We start from the raw sequence: 13,413 nt of genomic DNA on the forward strand, positions 1-13,413 counted from the left end.
ACTGTCACTCAGCTGTCCACACATTCAGCCATGCTTTCTTCTGCCCAGGAAGAGCAGGCCTGGTGAGAGCAGAAACCCAGGGAGTTAGTTAGGTTATTGTGCCAACCTGGCCGATAAACACAGGTGGGGTTAATTGAAGGGTGGAGACACAAATGGCTCAGTGAGCCTTGCCTTTTGAGTTCTCGGGTCTCTTGCTTTGTGATGGTCGGACCAGGGTGCAGCTGCCTTAGCCAGTTCCCTGCTTCAGCTGCAAAGGCTCACTCCCTGCAATACATCTCTGAGGAGAAGCCACATGAACCTACCCCAGGGTGCTGGAGCAGCCGTGTGGAGACCCCTGCCAGCGCTGAGATGCTTTACACATCCACTGATTTGGCTTTCCTCCTGCAGTTGGTATCATAGTGTGGGTTTTGTGAGATGAGGAGGACTTTGTGGATTGGTGTCGGACATATGGGTTAATGTTTGACTTGTGGGCTTGGGCAGCACTGGGTTGGGATGTTTTCTTGATATGCACTTACCCTTTATATAAAACTCTCTCATACATGAGTTTCTGTGGATTTGTTTCTCTAAAGTACCCAGACTACCACACCTAGGGAGAGTTCGCCACCCCTGGAGGTGGAGAGGGTTGTCCCAGGGCAGCAGAAAGCAGTTTCTCCCTCCCTTCCAAGCTTCATCACAAACGGTTGTGTTTTCCAACAGCAGGGTTGAAGCAGGAGCCGACAGAGGCAGGCCTGGGCCCCTGGCCAGACCAGGACGAAAGGCAAGTCTGCCTCTCCTCTGTCCATCTTCCTTCTCACTTTTTCCCCTTCCCAAACCACTGCATTGGGAGCTAATACAGATATCATGTCTTTTCATGTTTCAATCACATCAAGCAGTATTGTACAATGGCTTACCACCATCAGTTTCAGAACATTTTCCTTCTTCCTGAACACCTTGATATCAGCTCCCCTTGACCCTCCCTTCCTCACCGAACCCCCTAGGAATCCTTAGTCTACTTTTAGTCTCTATAGGTGCCTCAATCCTGGGTTTCACATACCAAACAGAAAAACATAGGAAAATTCAAGAGGGCTACCCCCAGTGATAAAATACATCAGAGATAAAGACCAATGTGAAACACACACACGAGCGAATGTTGCAAACCAGAGCAGTCCCACTGTGTATCCAAGGGGGAATCAAGTGACAAGGTTTTTACCCATCTAGTTAGGTTTATCATGTTGATCTATAGCCATCTCTCCAATGCACGCTGTTTGGCAACCAATGTATTCTCATCTCTCCACTCTGAACAGAGGGAAATCATTAGGAGCTTATTTCCTCTGTAGATCTCACAAAGGGATCGTGGGCTTCTACTATCGGCCATAGCCTTATGCCAACCAGAATCTCACAATTGTGATCACTAGTTGATAAAACTCCCTCCTTCAGCTTCAGCTCATATGATTTGCATACTTGAGTCACTGATGCTGATGTGATTCTTCCATGTGGACTTAATTGACCTCTCACTTAGATGGCTGCTTGTTTGGAAACAAGCCTTTAAGACCCCCGACGCTGTTTTCCCTGATAGCCGGGCACCATCAAAGTTCTTGCCCACACTTATCTTCTGTGCAATGCTGCTCTTGCTGTCCTTTCTCTTCCCAAGTTCCCAAACAGCACAATGTGCCCAGTGCGCCTCTGTCTGCCAAGGGCATTTCAGGACAAAGACAATGAGAAGAGACTCACAGAATCAGATAGATTCTTCTCCCCGCATCTCCATCTCCACCTCCACCACCACCCTTTCCCTGGAGGCGCGAATGGCCCACACCACCTCCCACCTGCCTATCCATCTGTTGTAGTGTAGTGACGCTCATGTTGCTATGATGCTGGAAGCTAAGTCACCACCAGTATTTCAAATCCCAGCAAGTCACCCCAGGTAGACAGGTTTCACCAGCACTTCCAGACTATGGTTCCCAAAGTGAGTGACACAATCCCCTGTGGTGGGGGCAGGGTGGAAGGGTCCAGCGAGATTGCAAACGCAGATAGCTACACTCCATTGTCAAATAGGGGTTATAGTACAAAAGAATTTCATTTCCAGGGAAGTGCTGAGTAATTTTTTTCTTCTAAACAGAGGGCAGGCAATAGGACAAGTAAGTTGGTGACTTATGTTGTAGACTGAGAGAGAGTAGGGACAAAGGCCTAGAATCTAATTTCAAAAAATCAGCCAGCAAAAGCCTAACGGATTATAAGCGAATACTATCTAATACAGTGCTGGGACATAAGCCCTTCTGGGGCCATCAGTCATTGAAGACAGTGCAGTTCCTGGAGACAACCAACAACAGGAGCTCAAGAGCATGGGCCCTGGGGCCTCTCATGTCTCAAACAGACTGTCCCATGAACGACTCTTGTGGGACAGGAAGCCTAGGTGGCATCGTGGGTTACAGTGCTGGCCTTCTAGTCACCAGGTTAGTGCTTTACACCACCAGTCCTTCCTTAGGAGAAAGGTGAGGTTACAGTCTCAGAAACACACAAGGGCAGTTCTATGCTGCCCTGTGGGGTTGATATGAGTCAGAATTGGCAGTTCTACGCTGTCCTGTAGGGTTGATATGAGTCAGAATTGGCAGTTCTACGCTGTCCTGTAGGGTTGATATGAGTTAGAATTGGCAATTCTACGCTGCCCTGTGGGGTTGATATGAGTCAGAACTGGTAGTTCTACGCTGTCCTGTAGGGTTGATATGAGTTAAAATTGGCAGTTCTACATTGTCCTGTGGGGTTGATATGAGTTAGAATTGGCTTGATGGAGGTGAGTTTTTAAGTTTGGATGAAGGGCTAGAGCTGCCCTGTGACTCTTAGTGAAAGTGGACTAGAAGGTGTTCCCTAGAGTTGCAGGGTTCACCTTTCCTTAGCTGGCGCTGGCCTTCGGACAGGTGTGTGTGTGTGTGTGTGTGTGTGTGTGTGTGTGTGTATGTGTTGTGTAGCACCTGCATTTCCCATAATGCCAGTGGACTTGGTAGCAGGCACTCCATAAAAGGCTTTCTTACTTTTGCCTTCTGGTTCTTTCCTCCAGAATAGCAATTCTTTTTGAGAAAACGCTGCTTCAAACGAGCGGGACTGCTGGCTCACAGTCTTCCTATGCATCCGGCATTAGAATGTCCCCACGTGACCAGTGGTTGAGCTCTAAGCCTGTGACCACGGAGATTGATTCAGAGGGGCCTGTAACCTAGGCCAGGTTCCATGAGGTCCTTGGCCGGACAATCTCATCTTGCGACAGGTGGAAAGTTAACCTTTACTTTCTCCTGGGGAAGCTGTACAAAGGATAGCCGGGAGATGGCCTTCTGTGTAAGTTTATGGGGAGGAAGGTCACACAAGACAAGAGGGAAACAGTGGGGAGAGAGAGAGAGAGAGAGCTTGGCTCCTGGCAGCCTCTAGTCCTGGTTTTTTCCATTCTGACCTGTGAATACTAGGATGACTCAGGCGTCCAGTTTGTCTAGGGCAGGCCTAGTTCACACCTGTTGTTTCAGCTCAATCATTAATAGCTCCAGTGGGCATGCCCAGAAGTGCCCTGGATGGATGACAAATTATATAATCATTATTCCTTTTATAAGGCAATTAAATAAAAATGTTAATCTTTTTTCCCCATCCAATAAGCCGGTTTACTCTAACTTGCAACCAAAAAACATGCTGACTGATGAACCTTTCTCTCCCTAATCCCTTAGGAAATCTTTCCATGGAATCACTGCTGAAGCTGACGGCTCTACTTCCTTTAACTCTTGGCTCGATACTTGTGGTTGGTCTCTATTTCCTCTATGGAGCTGGAACCTTGGGTCTTTCCATGCTTACATATTGTCCTGATGTTGAGTTTCCTTGCACTACTTCCCCAAAGGTGTGTGTCATCCACAGTTCCCATCAGAATTAGCTAGGTAGAGCAGGCTCACTAATCAGGAGCTCTGGCTGTACAGTGTTGTTTGTTGTTGTTGTTAGGTTCCATCAAGTCAGTTCCAATCCATAGTGATCCTGTGCATAAAGGAACAAAAACACTGCCCGATTCTGCACCGGGCTGACTTGAGAAACAAATTCAGGACACTCATATGTGTATAAGAAAGAGCTTTATATAAAGAGCAATTGTATATTAAGAAAACATCCCAGCCCAGTCCAGATCAAGTCCATAAGTCCGATACCAGTCTGTAAATTCCTCTTCAGACACATGCAACACATGCAATGATGCCAAATGCAGGAAGATCACAGGCTAGTGGGTGCAAAGTCTTGTGGATCCAGTGGCTGTGGAAGCATCTCAGTGTTGGTGTGGGTCTCTATGTGGCTCCTCCAGCTACAGAGCTCTAGCTCTATCAGTGTAGCTCCATGTGTCTTATCAGCAGGAAGACAAAGCAGAGTATGGATCTGGGCTTCAGTGAGCGATTTATCTCCATAGCGCCTCCAAATGAGGTCATCAAGCTGCAACCTGATTGACAGGCTAAACGCCACTCATTCACTCTTAAGAGTCTCAAGTAGACACCAGAGTGTGTAACTACCATAACCACCCTCATTATTCCTTTGCTTGAGCCCATCATTGCAACCATGGCGTCAATCCATCTTGTTGAGGGTCTTCTTCTCTTTGGCTGCCCATCTATAATGGTTAAGTCAAAAGGGCAGCAGTTCAAATCCCCCCTCCCCCCAGCTACTCAGAGAAAGAAAGAAGTGGTAATCCAGGGTCTGCGCTGCCCCTGACATACAGCTCCTCAATGACAGGTTCCTCTCCCGGCTTCTGCATGGGGCACAGTGGGAGTGTGAGATCTCACAGGATAGTTTATAGGCAGTCTTGGAAATGGTCTACATCGTTGCCACCCATATACCATTGGCCAGAACTGGGTTACCTCGTCCCAACCAGATGCAAGAGCCAGGGAGATGTCCCACGAGTCCGGGAAGAGGAAACAGGGTTCCTTTGCGTGAGTGTCAGTCTACCAGTCAGCGTGTGAAGTAGTGTGTGTGTGTGTGTAGAATAGAACTCATGCCATTATATACTTACTATAATAATATTATCCACTTATTATCGCCTAATCATGGTGTGAGATCCTTACGTGGGTTATCTCACCTCATTTAGTCCTCACGACAACCCTAGTATCACACACATATAAATGTAGAGATGGTAATGCCAGTAATTACTCATTCAGATGCTGTACATTTTATGATCTTGGGGCAACCGTCCAAGTTGGGATATTAGAATGGTACCTTGCTATTGCTTGTTTTTTCTCCACGGTGATAAAATGATAGCATTTGTCAATTCCACATTTGGGGGATGTATTTTCAGTGACTTTGGTGATGTTCCTTATATTGTGCCATCAGCACCTTCTACCTCCAATTATTCAGCCACCGCCATCAACAGAAACTCAGTGCCCCCTAATCAATAACTTCCCCACCCCATCACCTCTGGTAACCATGAATCCATTTGCCTCTATAGATGTGACTCTTCTAGATAGTTCAAAGAAGTAGAATCACACAATATTTGCCCCCTTTGTGATGGACTTAGCATAATGTTTCAATATTCATCACGTTATTACATGGGTCAGACTAATTTCTCTGTATTGATTGGGTAATGGGCCACACCATTTTGCTTTTCCATTCATCCGCTTGTGGATGTTTAGGTTGTGTCCAATTTTTTGCTGGTTGTCAGTAGTAGAAAAATGGGAACTTTCACTCATTGTTGGTGGGAATGCAAACTGGCACATGGTGTTAGTCTGGGTAGTCTATAGAAACAAATTCATAGACACACCTGTGCGTATACAAAAGAGCTTTATATACAAAAGCAATTGAATATTGAGAAAACATCCCAGCCCAGTTCAGCTCAAGTCCCTAAATCCGATATTAGCCCATATGTCCAATACCAATCTATAAAGACCTCTTCAGACTCACGCAACACATGCAATGATGCCAAATACAGGAAGGTCACCGGCCAGTGGGTGCAAAGTCTTGTGGATCCAGTGGCGGTAGAAGCATCTCAATGCTGGCAGGGCTCTCCACGTGGCTCCTCCAGTTCCCACGCCACAGGGTCTATCAGCATAGTGCTGTGTGTCTTGTCAGTTGAGCGTCTTTCAGGGAGTGAATAGAGAGAAATTGTGTCTCCCGCCTCGGGGGAGGAAATACCGGAATTCCAAGGATCCTCAGGAGAAGGCCATGCCCACACAGAGGCCTCATTGGCTATGACCCCATTGACAGACTAGACTCCATCCCTTCACTCTTAATCCTCTCAAGCCCCAAATTGACACCAGATGATGTAACCACCACCCACATCCATTGTGGAAGACAGTTTTGTGATTCCTCCAGTAGCTCCACAAGGTGTCATCATCCTCTTCTGGTGGTGCCATTTCAGCACTGCCTTGAACTCTTCTCTTTGAAGGTGATTTTCTTGTGGCGTTGTGGGCTAGGATTTGTGGGGAATACCAAGAGAAATTCGTTAGAGGTCCTCCGGGATCAGGCAAAACAACTGTATAAATGTGATAAATGTAAAACAGATCATCCTAAGAGGATAACAATATGTCTGGATTCCATAATTTAATTGGAGTTGGTTCACAAAGACCTCACCCAGCTGGTTTGGAACAGAGCACTCTGGGTGATGTTTCCCATGACAAAAGTTTCTTTGGTTCATTCTGGCTTTCATTTTGCCTCCTATTGCATTTGTGTCTTGCCTAGCTTCTGACCTTTGTCTCTGTCACCTATTTCCAGGCTTACTCTATAGATTTGCTTCCTGAGACACCTTTTTGTTTCCTAGCTCTGGGATTAGGCTCTACTTCCTGTTTGTCTTCTTACATAGACTGGTGCACCAGTAGTTAAGCCTCTTCCATGTGAATTCCCCAGTGCTTCTTCCATGACACAGCTTGGCGCCTACATTCATGCTTATGATCCTCTCAGAGCAGGCAGCACCCCAGAGACAAGCTTTATCACTCAGTGGCTTCTAGAGGAGGCTGCTAGGATATGATAAGGCAACATAACAAATCTGAAGTCAAAATGGGGAAGAAAAGAGTGGGAGAGGGCAAAGTCAGTTGGTGGCCAAGGGGAACAAAGGCAAGATCAAAAGGAAACAGCCCTGCTGCCCAACTCACTGTCAGGTTGAAATTTAAAAGGGGAAGCAGGGCATTCACTGAGCTTGGAATCTAGACACAAACTGGAAAGAATTGCTTCTACCAGAAAAGGAAGTATTGAATGAAAAGCCCCTGTTTTCATTTTTTGGGTAAAAGAATTCCTTTCAGGATGACAAGGGTTAGGAGTGGGGTTAGAGACCAAGAGGCAAGAGAGAGCCTGTCTGTTCATGGAAAGGGTGGTCAGGGCCCTTCCTGACCCTGTGATTGTCTGGCCCACCAGAATTGCCGACCACATCAATGCCAGCTTTGTTTCTGGAGTGACTCTTTGTCATCCTCGGCGGTTTAAGTCATCCACAGTCAGCCAGAATGCAATTGATACAAATGAAGGTCATTTCCAAGGAGCAAGGAGAGGGCACCTCAGACAGTGGTTGGCCCCCATGGCTGATCAGCAGGAGAGGAAGACAGGGGGCCCAGCAGAGACGTGCCCAGGGCTCAACAACTGTAAATATGTCCAGCCATCTGGACTCTTTTTGTGCTGAGTACCCATCAGTCTTGGATAGTTAAATGCCGATCAACCACCGCTATCAGTCACTTGGCTGGGATGTTAAAGTTGCCTCTGAGGGCTGAATTGCCTGTTCTTCTTTGTACATGAAAATGCCAACAGTCTTCTTGACTTCTGATTCATGTAAGAAAGACAAAACACATCCCAGAGTGAACTGTTTATCAGGAATTAAAAAGCAGCAGCGGCTCCCATGAAGTGCTTGCTGTTAGGTGCCGCCCAGTCCGTTTGAACACACGGTCCCATAGTGTGCTGGAAGATGAAAGCTTGCCCCCACCTTCACATGTATGTGCGTGCGTGCGTGCGTGCGTGTGTGTGTGTGTGAGACAGACAGGGGAAACGGGGTGGGAGGAGAGGGGAGAACCCTGGAACGTACATAGGACAGCTCCGGATTGGCTATATGATACAGCTGTCTTGCACGGCAGAAGGTGGGGGAGAAGTAGGAGGATAAGGTGAAATTGGAGTTGTTGAAGCATTGGGAGATGCAGTAGAAAGTGGTTCCATGAGTGGAAGAATGTGTATGGTGTCAATAAAACACGACTGTAGACACAGCGCTTAGCATGTGAATGGCATCTCCCGGGCATTCAATAACAATCACCATTATCATCAAGACACACTTTTAGCAGCATGGAGTCCTGGAGGGGAGGAGGGCTATATGGGTAGGTGGGTGCTACCTTAATTCCGTTTAGGGTGAATCTGTGACCTATATGATCGCCCTCAAAGTATCAGGTCAGTTTGTGTCTTCTGCTTCCTGGCTGTCACGTTCCTTTTGTTTACACTCAGGAGAGACGCTAGAAGGGAGGTCTATGTGCCACCATTGAGTCCTGCCTTGCTGGCATCTTGAGGTAATAAATATATATATATGTTTACACAAATGTCTTTAATCTGAAATTTATCAAAGATGGAATGGAGGTGCAGTGATAATTCTTGGAAAGCAAAAGTTGGACACAAAGAGGAAGGAACAGTAATTGGAAAATACGGTCTTGATAGAAATGAAGTTGGAGACTGCATGACAGAATTGTGCAAGACCAACAACTGGTTCATAGCAAATGCCTTTTTGTAACAGTGCAAACGATGATGATGCACATGGACTCCCCCAGATGGAATGGACAGAAATCACATTAGTATATTGTAGAAAGCGAAGATGAAGCACCTCATTATCAGCAGCTGAAATAACAGGGGCACGCTGTGGAACAGAAAAAAATCAAGCCTTGAGTTGCAATATTGAACAATTGTATGGATAAAGTACGGAAGGATGCAGAGAGTGGAGTTTCTTCGATAAGCCAGCTAAGACAAGAGTCAGGAAAAGAGGCACATGGCAGAGGCTGACTTTTATTCCAGGAAAGATGAGGGACCATTGCACTGTAAATTTGGAGAGATCCTTCCAAGGACACACTTCCCGTTAACAGATATTAGGTAGGAAGTTACTTTGTGCCGGGTCCTTGACTAGACCCTGGCAATAGAAGGACTCCTTTTGTGGGGAACAGGAGGTTCCATTTTCTAGAGCAGCAGTTCTCAACCTGTGGGTTGCGACCCCTTTGGGAGTCCAATGACCCTTTCACAAGGGTTGCCCGATTCATCAGAGTAGCAAAATTACAGTTGTGAAGTAGCCACAAAAATAATTTTATGGTTGGGGGTCACCACACATGAGGAACTGTATGAAAGGGTCTGGCCATTAGGGAGGTCGAGAACCACTGCTCTAGAGCTTCCGGCTTTGCCACGTTCCTTTGGGCTGCCCCAGTAGTGATTAGCACTTAATATTTAACAGAACAACAAGACCTAGCAAATTAGCGCAGGATGGTTAAATAAAGGTTGGTGGTTCAAACCTTCCCAGCTTCTCTGCAAAGAAAGACTTGGAGAGCTGTTTCCATCAAAGACTCCCGCCAGGGCTGCCACCGACTACCCAGAGCAAAGAGCAGTGCAGAAAGCCAGAGATGCCAAGAGCGAATCAGTCCAGCAGTGCTGACAGGCCACAGGAAGTGCAGCCTCCTTGTGGCTGAGACCACAACTGGAGGTGCCTGGCTCCCATTGCTGACTGCTTTGAAAGGGATCATGGGATATTCAGAATAGATTTGGGGGAATATGAACCAGAACTGAAAATCAGGGGCAAAAAGACAAGGTTTATTGGTTGGATAGTTATTGTTGCCCCCCACTGCCGAGACTATGGCCCGTAGGCACCCTGGAAGCTGGAAATAAACTCACTCCTAAGGTTCAGCTTTCATCTCAGCAATGGGCAGATTCCAAGGTGAACCATAGCACCAAGAGGCACACGTTCCACGGGACAATCAATCTTCCAAGATCAAAAGAGTGGCATCCGCCCAGGGATGGCATTCAGAGGCTGGAAGAGCTAGGAAGGCCTCCTGAATGGAAACCGTAAACACAGGGAGGACGGGAGAAGAGCACCATTACATTGCCGGATGGCAACCAATGTCACAAAAATGGACACCAATGAGCTCTGCAGATTTTCCCCAAATTACGATGAAACGTAATAATGCGGATAACAAGATGACTGCCATGGAAACCCAATGGGAACGTTTTAGCGTGTCACAGAGGGCTGCTGTGAGTAGGAACCAACGGGAGAATCTCACTGCCATTGAGTCCGTGCTGCCTCGTGCCGACCTCTCTGTGGGCTCTGAGACTCTGACACTGTTTACGGGAGCAGCAAGCCCAATCAGATGGCCAGCCCTGCAGATGCCAGCCCACTGCATGCCCACAACACCTCCACCCCAGTATGATTTTTATGTGTTGAATTAGAAGGAGAGGGAAACAAGTTTTGAGTGTTTGCTGCCCAAAGAGTAACTAGAAAGGGAACCTGAGAAATACCCCTACACTACCAGTTTGGGAATATAGGTAACCCCAAGAGCAAGCCAAGTAATAAGTGATATTGTTGATGGCAACATATGTACAAATGCGCTTGAAACAATTGATGTATGGATTGTTATAAGAGCTGTGAGTGACCCTGATAAAATGATTTCTTCTTATTTTTAAAAGTTATATTGTGATATTAAGATATTGTGATATTAAGAGTAAAGGAAGAAGAATCTATGGCATCGGAGGGAGGGAGGCCAGGATATAATGGAAGTCACTTGAGAAGAAGGGTGGGGCTTGGATCACCTGCTTCCCGTATGCAGGAGGCGGGTAAGTCCCCCAAGAGCAACAAAGCGGGGTACGCTCAAGGAGCAAGTCCTTGCTCACGAATCTAGCAGTTGAGATCCTTTTCTGCTGGCATACGCGACTTCGGACCTTGAGCAAACTGGAGGATCGCAGGAGATAAAATATCTTCAGTTATGGTGCTGGGTTCCAATTTTGGTCCCACCCCTTGGCCAGCCCGTGACTTTTACTATTGTTGTTATTGTTTGGTGTCTTGGAGTGGATTCCAACCCACAGCCACTGCCGGGTCCGGCACCATCCTCACAACCGTTCTGTCTGAGTCCATCGTGGCAGCCACGGGCAACCCATCTTGCCGAGGGTCTCTCTTTCTCACTGACCCTGCCCTTTTCCAAGCATGATGTTCTTTCCAAAGACTGGTCTCTCAAAACAGCAGGCCCAAAGCACATGAGACGAAGTCTTGCCGTCCTTGCCTCTAGAAATGAGATCATCCATTAACAACATTTCGCAGAATAGCTGCTATTTATTTAAAATGGGCAAAGAATTCTGACTCCTGGCCACCTGTATGTCAGAACAGGGTCTCAAGGACTGGGTTTTCAGTAACTAGCCAGGCCTTTCTTCCAAGGGTCACTGGGTGGACTTGGGCCTCCAACATTTCCTGTTCGCAGCTGAGCGTTAACCGTTTGCACTACACGGGCATTCATCTTTCCAAAGTGCCAACCCACTGCCATCGAGTCAGTCCTGCTCAAAGCAACCCTTCCTAAGGTCGAGAAGGCTGGAGATCTCAGGGGGAACAGACAGCTGCATCTTTCTCCCGTGGCAGGGCTGGTGGGCTGGAACCACTGACTGCAACTAGCCGCCCAACACTTTCCCAGATCACCACTGGGGAGCCTTCCCATATTGAGGGTGTGGTAAAAATATAGCCATTAATCATTCATTTTTCTTTCTACAAATATTTAATGTTCCTCTACTGTGTTAGTCTGGGTAGACTAGAAAAATCCATGGACACACATATGTGTGTAAGAAAGAGATTTATATACAAGAGCAATTGAACATTGAGAAAACATCCCAGCCCAGTCCAGATCAAGACTATATGTCCGATATTAGCCCATATGCCTGATACCAATCTATAAAGTCCTCTTCAGACTCACAAACCACATTCAATGACGCCTAATGTAGAAGATCACAGGTCAGTGGGTAAAAAGTCTTTGGATCCAGAATTATTGGAAACATCTCAGGACTGGCAAGGGTCTCTTCATGGCTTCTCCAGCACCCAGGGCTGGATCAGGGTGGGTCCATGTGTCTTGTCAGCTGCTATGTCTCCCAGGGTGTGAGCACAGAGTCTCCCACCTCCAAGGAGGAAATACTGGAATTCCCAGGATCCTTAGGGGAAGGCCATGCCCACCCAGAGGTCTCATTGGCTATGACCTGATTGACAGGCTAGACTTCACCCTTTCACTCTTAATCCTCAAATTGACAGTTATATAACTACCACATCTATTTGTAAAACAACGAAGCGAATCAGCCAAGTTTTAAGGTCTCTTGCAGATTAAAATGTTAAGGATTCAGGTGGTATACTCCCTCCTGAATTCCACTTCAAGCATGCAGACACGGTTCTTCAGCTGAGACCAACTGAACTAACATCTTATGACCAAAGCCCGCCTCAAACAGGCTCTGTTTAACTCAGACTGGCCGGTCTGATTGGCCTGACTTCCCTCTCTCTTTGAGCTCTTTGTACTTACCCTCCTCCTTTTGGGGGTGAAATACTAGACCTGGGAGGCATGCTCCTTAATGTTTAACTGGCCTTAATGCTTCCGGGTCATATGGCCCAGGAGTGTCTGAGGTTCAGAAGGCAGGTGTGTTCTGCGTCTGCACCCTCACAATGGTAGACACATCTAGATCCTTTCCATCCAAGCTCCTCTAAACCACGTGCTGCCACGTGTCCAGGTCCCATGTTGATTGCCCAGCATCTCTTTAGCTGGCTCACTTACCAGCTGCTGTCCCACCCACTCCAACTGGGCCTCCAGCCGCATCGCCACTCACCTTCATAAATGGGATTCGTCCAAACCAACCTCTGTGGATGGTAGGCAACAAAGGTGACTGATGTTGGGGAGGCATTTATAATAGGTGATGGGTAACCAGGAGGCTGAGGGGAAGTCAAATAGGCAGAATGACATGTCAAGGGGAAAGCACATCAGCACACTTCAGAATCAAGGAAATGAGACACGTGAGTTCGTAATTGAGCATCCCTTTAGTCCACTCAGGGCATTGGTCAAACGCAGCAGGCAAGCAGTAGCCTGGGTCTCCGCCCTGCTGACTGCAGTCAGCTCTGCCAACAGAAATGCAGGCTGGTGGTTTCTTCACAGAGACCTAGCATGGGTCTCCTAAACCTCTTAAACGCAGGAAGTCGCCCCCCCAAAGGCAGATGGAATGGGGTCCCCGTTCAAGTAAACTTAGGACAAGAACCTGGCTTCCTAAACATTTATAACCATTGGTATCACTCTTATTGTAACATATTCATGATCTGTCATCTTAAAAGTCCCTAACATAAAGACAGTCATTACCTCAATCTGTGCATATCTATCTATCTTTAGCATGGAGATCCTGGCTCCTAGTCCAAACTCTGTATTAGGTATCATGAATTTTGGGGTGAATCACAAATTCTGTTAGCTCTTCAGTTTAGGGAGCATAATAAAATCAACTTTTGAT

This window comes from Tenrec ecaudatus, chromosome 5, assembly GCF_050624435.1.
Source record: "Tenrec ecaudatus isolate mTenEca1 chromosome 5, mTenEca1.hap1, whole genome shotgun sequence".
NCBI classification, from domain to species: domain Eukaryota; kingdom Metazoa; phylum Chordata; class Mammalia; order Afrosoricida; family Tenrecidae; genus Tenrec; species Tenrec ecaudatus.